We start from the raw sequence: 6,791 nt of genomic DNA on the forward strand, positions 1-6,791 counted from the left end.
AAACAACAGTAGTGAAAAAAAATTTTCAGCATAATTCAGTCATTAGAGAAATATAATTTAATACAACGAAGTTATACCACTACCCACTTGTTAAAATGGCTGCAATTAAAATGACTAACCACACCAAGTGTTGGTGAGGCTGTGGAAAAATCAGAAGTCTGATTTAACCACTGATGGTTAAAATGTAAAATGGTACAACCACTTCGGAAAACATTTTGACAGTTTCTTGAAAAGTTAAACATTCATTGGGCAATGCCTGTGGCTCTGTGGGTAGGGCGCCAGCCCCATATACCGAGGGTGGTGTGTTCAAACCTGGCCCTGCCAAACTGCAACAAAAAAAAAGCCGGGTGTTGTGGCAGGCACCTGTAGTCCCAGCTGCTCAGCAGGCTGAGGCAAGAGAATCGCCTAAGCCCAAGAGCTGGAGGTTGCTGTGAGCTGTGACACCATGGTACTCTACCAAGGGCGACAAAGTGAGACTCTGTCTCTTAAAAAAAAAAAAAAATTAAACATTCATCTACCATATGACCCAGCCATTCTACCTGAGAAAAGGAAAAACATGACCATACCTAAACTCTTATACAAAGGTTATTTTAGCAACTTTATTTGTAATAGCCCCAAATTGAAAATAACCCAAATGTCTATCAATAAGAGATAAACAAATTGTGGTACATCCATACCTTGGAATACCACTCAGCACTAAAAAGGAATGGACTGGGCGGCACCTATGGCTCAGTGAGTAGGGTATCAGCCCTATATACCGAGGGCAGGGGGTTCGAAGCCAGCCCTGGCCAAACTGCAACAAAAAAAATTAGCCAGGTGTTGTGGTAGGCACCTGTAGTCCCAGCTACTCAGGAGGCTGAGGCAGGAGAATTAACTAAACCCAAGAGCAAGAGGTTGCTATGAGCTGTGATGCCACAGCACTCTACTGAGGGTGACAAAGTAAGACTCTATCTCTTAAAAAAAAAAAAGGAATGGACTATTGATACATGCCACAGTATGAATGAATCTCAGAATAACTATGTCAAGGAAGCCAGAGGAGGAAAAGAGTACCTGCTATATCATTTCATTTATATAGAACTATAGAAAAAGTAAATCAATTTATAGCAGCAGTTCTCAACCTATGGGTAGCAACCCCTAGGAACTGTATTAAAGGGCTACGGCATTAGGAAGGTTGAGAACCACTGATCTACAGTAACAGAAGAAGGCAAGGAGAAGTAAGAAAGAGGGATTATTACTATGGGTACACAGAACTTTTTTGTTGTTGTTGTTAGAATCAGGATCTTGCACTATCATCCAGGCTGGAGTGCAGTAGCACAATCATAGCTCACTGCAGTCTTGAACTGCTGGGCTTAAGCAATGCTCTTGCCCCAGCCTCCCCAGTAGCAGGGACTTTAGGCATATACCCTAATGCCTGGCTAATTTTTTAATTTTTGTAGAGATGGGGTCTTGCTATGTTGTCCAGACTGGTCTAAAAATCCTAGATTTAAGTAATCCTCCTGCCTCTGCCTTCCAAAATACTGGGATTATTACAAGCATGAACCACCACACTCAGCCTCAATGAAACTTTTGAGGGTGATGAAAATGTACACTAATTTGATGGTGCCGATTATTTCACAGGTATACACACATGTCAAAACACATCAAACTGTACATTTTAAATGTGTGCAGTATGCGTCTGTCAGTTATGTTTTAATAAAGCTGTATTTAAAAACATATTAAATATGAGTGGGAGAGCGGGGGTATGGAAAGAGAAGTGTTGCTTCTATACAAGCTAAGTTGAATCAGTTCCTCAAAAAATTAAAAATAGAATTACCACATGATCCAGCAATTCCACTTCTGGGTGCATAACAAAAAGAACTGAAAGTGGAGTTTTGAACAGATATTTGTAAACTCATGTTCAGAGCAGCATTATTTACAGTAGGTGAACATGGAACCAACCCAAATATCTATCAGCAGATGAATGGATAAATAACATGTGGTATATACATGCAATGGAATATCATTCAACCTAAAAAAGTAAAGAAATCCTGATATATGTCACCAAATGGATAAAGTTTGAGGATATTATGCTAAGTCAGTCACAAAAAGACACATTCTGTATGCTCCCATATACGTGAGGTGCCCAGAGTAGTTGAATTCACAGAGACATAATGGTACCTGCCAAGTCTTGGAGGCAGCAGGAAGTGAGAATTTATTATTTAATGGGTACAGAATTTCAGTTTGGGAAAATGAAAAAAGTTCTAGAGATGGGATGGTGCTGATGGTTGCAAAACAACATATATACTTAATACCACTGAACTATACACTGAAAAAATGGTTAAGATGGTAAATTTATGTTATGTATAACTTACCACAATTACATTTTTAAAAGTACAAAATTGAAACCTAAATTGAAAGCTTTGAAAAGATGCATTAAAGGCTGGTCCCTTAAAAAAGTTCTATCACATTGTGCCCAGGAGTTGTAGGCTGCAGTGAACTATGATCACACCACTGTACTCCAGTTTGGGTGACACAGCAAGACCTGATCTCTGAAAAAAAAATTGTTGTCAGACTCTAAAGAGAGCAAGACTAGAACTTCCTAGTCTGCCCCCTCACAAAGGCAGCCAGAACAGTACCTTGCAGGCTCATGGCAGCCACACCTCCCTAGAGCCTAATTTGAAGCACTTCCCTGAATCTCAGGAAACCATGCCTGGACTTCCCAGGGGTAATTGAAGCAGCACACCATCCCCTGGGGCACCATCCCACAGTTGTGCATCCCAGGACTGAACTAAGTAGTACCCCATGTCCCAAGGAAACAGAGCAGTGACTAAGCTGAGACATGGGCCAAACACCTCTGGTGCCCTACTTCCCTGGAGCAGGAGCCCCTCGAGAGTCTGAGCGGCTGAGATACTGATCTCCCTGAAGAGTGAGTCATTGCTATGCTGTTCCCTTTCCCTAGGGCCCAAACAACAGCTGCACTCCACCATTCTGAGGTACTTGCTGCCACAGCACCTGGCCTCACAGAATCTAAGATACTGCCAAGCCCCACTATCGCCTGGTCTAGAGTCACTGCTACACAGTGCAACTCATCCCCTCGGACATGAGTTGCCACCACTAGTGGCTCAAGTCCTTTGAACTGTAGCCATATGCTGCTTGCAAGGCTAAAACCTCCGGAGTATACTTTCTTCCCCAGCATCAGGCCACCGCTGTGCTCTCTCTCACCACCTCAGGTAAGAACCACAGCTACAACCTGGCCTATAGTCTCAAGCTGCTAGGAGATGCCTCAGAGTCACAGATCCTGTGAGCAAGCTACACCCAACCCTGACACAGAAAATGAACCCAGATTCTAAGACACAGGTGACACAATAGCCTTATGAGACACTGAGCCTAAGAATACAGCCCCACAACCTCACGACTGGGTCTGAGCACCTGTACCTAGAACCCAGTGCTACTGCATAAAGGCCATGTCAGACCTTACACCAAGAGGGATCCTCTTGGCTAAGTCTCCCCATTGTGGAGAAAATGAAAATAGGAAGACCCCAAAGCCCTTGATTCCAAAGACACTAACAACTTATACCATCAATGCTACAAAAGTCTACAGCCTAGGCCACCAAAGTGCCCCACAGTTATTACATATGTTGAATGCAGCTGACAAAACTGCACAGAGACTATACCACTGTACCTATCCAGAAACGGAGTCACCAACACCCTTCTTAACTGATACAATAGAACCCAACTGTGAAAGGTGAAAGTCTTTCTCTACAAAAACTGCTCTAGAAAGTCTGGGCAGTGCCTGTGGCTCAGTGAGTAGGGTGCCAGCCCCATATACCAAGGGTGGCGGGTTCAAACCTAGCCCCAGCCAAACTGCAAAAAAAATAGCCAGGCATTGTGGCAGGCGCCTGTAGTCCCAGCTTCTTGGGAGGCTGAGGCAAGAGACTCGCCTAAGCCCAAGAGCTGGAGGTTGCTGTGAGTTGCAACACCACAGCACTCTACTGAGCACAACAAAGTGAGATTCTGTCTCTAAAAAAAAAAAGGAAAAGAAAATAAAAAGTTTGAAAGAGGACACACAGACATCAATGCAAGGACACAAGAAACATCAAAAGCAAGGAAATACGATACCACCAAAGGAACATAAAAAAACTCTCTTGTAATAGAACCAAATGAAAAGGAAAACACAGTTACCATTCAATAAAAAAAAAAAAAAAAAAAAAAAAAAAAGGAAAACAATGAACTGCCAGAAAAGGAATTCTATATAAGAATCCTTTGGATCATAATGACTAATAAAGAAAAATAAAAATAAAATAAGGATCTTAAGGGAACTTAACAGGATAAATACAGATAATTTGATGAAATCAGGAAAACAATTTATAATATGAATGAGAAATTCAACAAAGATAGAAATCATATGGCTCAGCGCCTGTGGCTCAAGCAGCTAAGGCGCCAGCCACGTACACCTGAGCTGGCAGGTTCGAATTCAGCCTGGCTGAACAACAATGATAGCTGCAACCAAAAAATAGCTGAGCATTGTGGCAGGCGCCTGTGGTCCCAGCTACTTGGGAGGTGGAGGGCTTAAGCCCAGGACTTGGAGGTTGCTGTGAGCTGTGATGCCATAGCACTCTAGCCAGGGCAACAGCTTGAGGCTCTGTCTCAAAATAAAAAAAAAAAAAAGATAGAAATTATACAAACTAACCAAAGAGAAATCCTGCAGCTGAAAAATTTAATGAATTAAATAAAAATAAAAACAACAGAATTTCAACAATAGATTTGATCAAATAAAAGAAAGAATATCTGGACTTTAAGATTACCCAGAGGGAGAAAAAAAGAAATAAGAATGTAAAAGAGTGAAGAAAGCCTATAAGACCTACAAGTTTCTGAGGGAGAAGACAAGGGGAAAAGTGTAGAAAACCTATCTACTGAAATACTAGCTGGAAACTTCTCAAGTTTAGGGAGAGATATGGACAACCAGATCTAGGAAGCTCACAGACTCCCAAATAGATTCAGCCCAAAAATATCCCAAAAAGCACATTATAATCAAATAATCAAAAGTCAAAGACAAAGAGAATTCTAAAAACAGTAAGAGAAAAATATCAAGTAACATATAAGCAGACTTCTCCACAGAAACCTAATAGGCCAGGAGAGAATGGGATGATATGTTACAAACAACTATATGCCAATGAATTAGGATACCTAATGGAAATTGATTAATTCCTAGACACATGAACCTACCAAGACTGAACCAAGAAGAAATACAAGATAAGAACAGATCAGTTATAATCAACAAGATTGAATCTGTAATAAAATGTCTGCTGCTAGGCATAGCAGAAGAGTCAATTTAAGAACAGGAGTTTGAGACCAGCCTGGGTAACACAGTGAGACTCCCATCTCTAACAAAAAAATTTTTTTGAATAGCTGGGAGTGATGTTGCACACCTGTAGTCCTAGCTACTTGAGAAGCTGAGGTAGGAGGATTGCTTGAATTTAAGGCTGAAGTTAGCTATGATCATGCCATTGAGCTCAGCCTAGCCCAAAGAGGGAGACCTTGTGTCTTTTTAAAAGAAAAAAAAAAACTGTTGGCTTCACTACTGAATTCTACCAAACATTTACAGAAAACCTAATATCAATTCTTCTCAAATTTTTCCAAGAAAATTGAAAAGGAAAGACTTCTTCCAAATCCATTCTATGAGGCCAGCATTATCTGATACCAAAATCAGACAAGGACACAATGAGAAAAGAAAACTACATGCCAATATTCCTAATGAACATAGATACAGCAAACCAAATCAAACAGCACATCAGAAAGATAATACACCATGATCAAGCAGGATTTATCCCAGGGGTGCAAGGATGATTCCACATTTGCAAATCAAAAAACATAAAACATCACATCAACAGAATGGAGGACAAAAACTATATGATCATCTCAATAAATACAGAAAAAGCATTTGATAAAATTCAGTATCCCTTTATAACTCAACAAGTTAGGTATAGAAGAAACATACCCCAACTCAATAAAAACCATATATCACAAACTAATAGGCACTATTACATTGAAAGGCTCTAAGATCTGAAACAAGACAATGATGCCCACTTTCACCAATTTTATTCATCATGGTACTGGAAGTATTAGTCAGAGCAATTAGGCAAGAGAAAGAAATAAAGGATATCTCCAAATTGTAAGGAAAGTCAGTTTGTCTCTGCTTACAGATAACATAATATTTTGTAGAGAAAAACCTAAAGACTCCACACACACGAACACACAAACCTCTTAGAACTATGTATAAACTAATTCAGTAAATTCACAGGGAAAAAAATACATAGGAATAAATTTACCACAGAGGTGAAAGATCTATACAAGAAAAACTATAACACAGAGATGAAAGAAATGGAAGAGGATACAAAAAGTTAAAAGACAACCTATATCCACAGATTAGATGAACTTGTGAAAATGACCATATTACCAAAATCAATGTACAGATTCAATGCAATTCCTATCCAAATATCAATGATAATGTTCACAGGAATAGAAAAAAATCCCAAAATGTGTATGAAAACATAAGAGAGCTCAAATAGCCAAGAGCAATACTGAGTAAAGAAAGCAAAGCTGAAGGCATCACAGTGTGGGATTTCAAAAAATACTACAAAGACCAAAACAACTTGGCACTGTCATAAAAAACAGACACACGGCTCGGCGCCTGTGGCTCAAGCAGCTAAGGGGCCAGCCACATACACCTAAGGTGGCGGGTTCGAATCCCCAGCCCGGGCCCGCCAAACAACAATGATGGCTGCAACCAAAAAATGGCCAGGCGTTGTGGG

The 6,791-nt window shown here is 40.3% G+C and overlaps 1 protein-coding gene across 1 annotated transcript in view; it reads right to left on the reverse strand.

Annotated features, from left to right (window-relative positions):
* Positions 1 to 6,791, reverse strand: part of NEURL1 (neuralized E3 ubiquitin protein ligase 1) — a 91,630-nt gene that overhangs the window by 52,624 nt on the left and 32,215 nt on the right. The gene's annotated exons all lie outside the window — the stretch shown is intronic.

This window comes from Otolemur garnettii, unplaced genomic scaffold (genome assembly GCF_000181295.1).
Source record: "Otolemur garnettii isolate 467f Iridium unplaced genomic scaffold, OtoGar3 scaffold00021, whole genome shotgun sequence".
Lineage (NCBI taxonomy): Eukaryota > Metazoa > Chordata > Mammalia > Primates > Galagidae > Otolemur > Otolemur garnettii.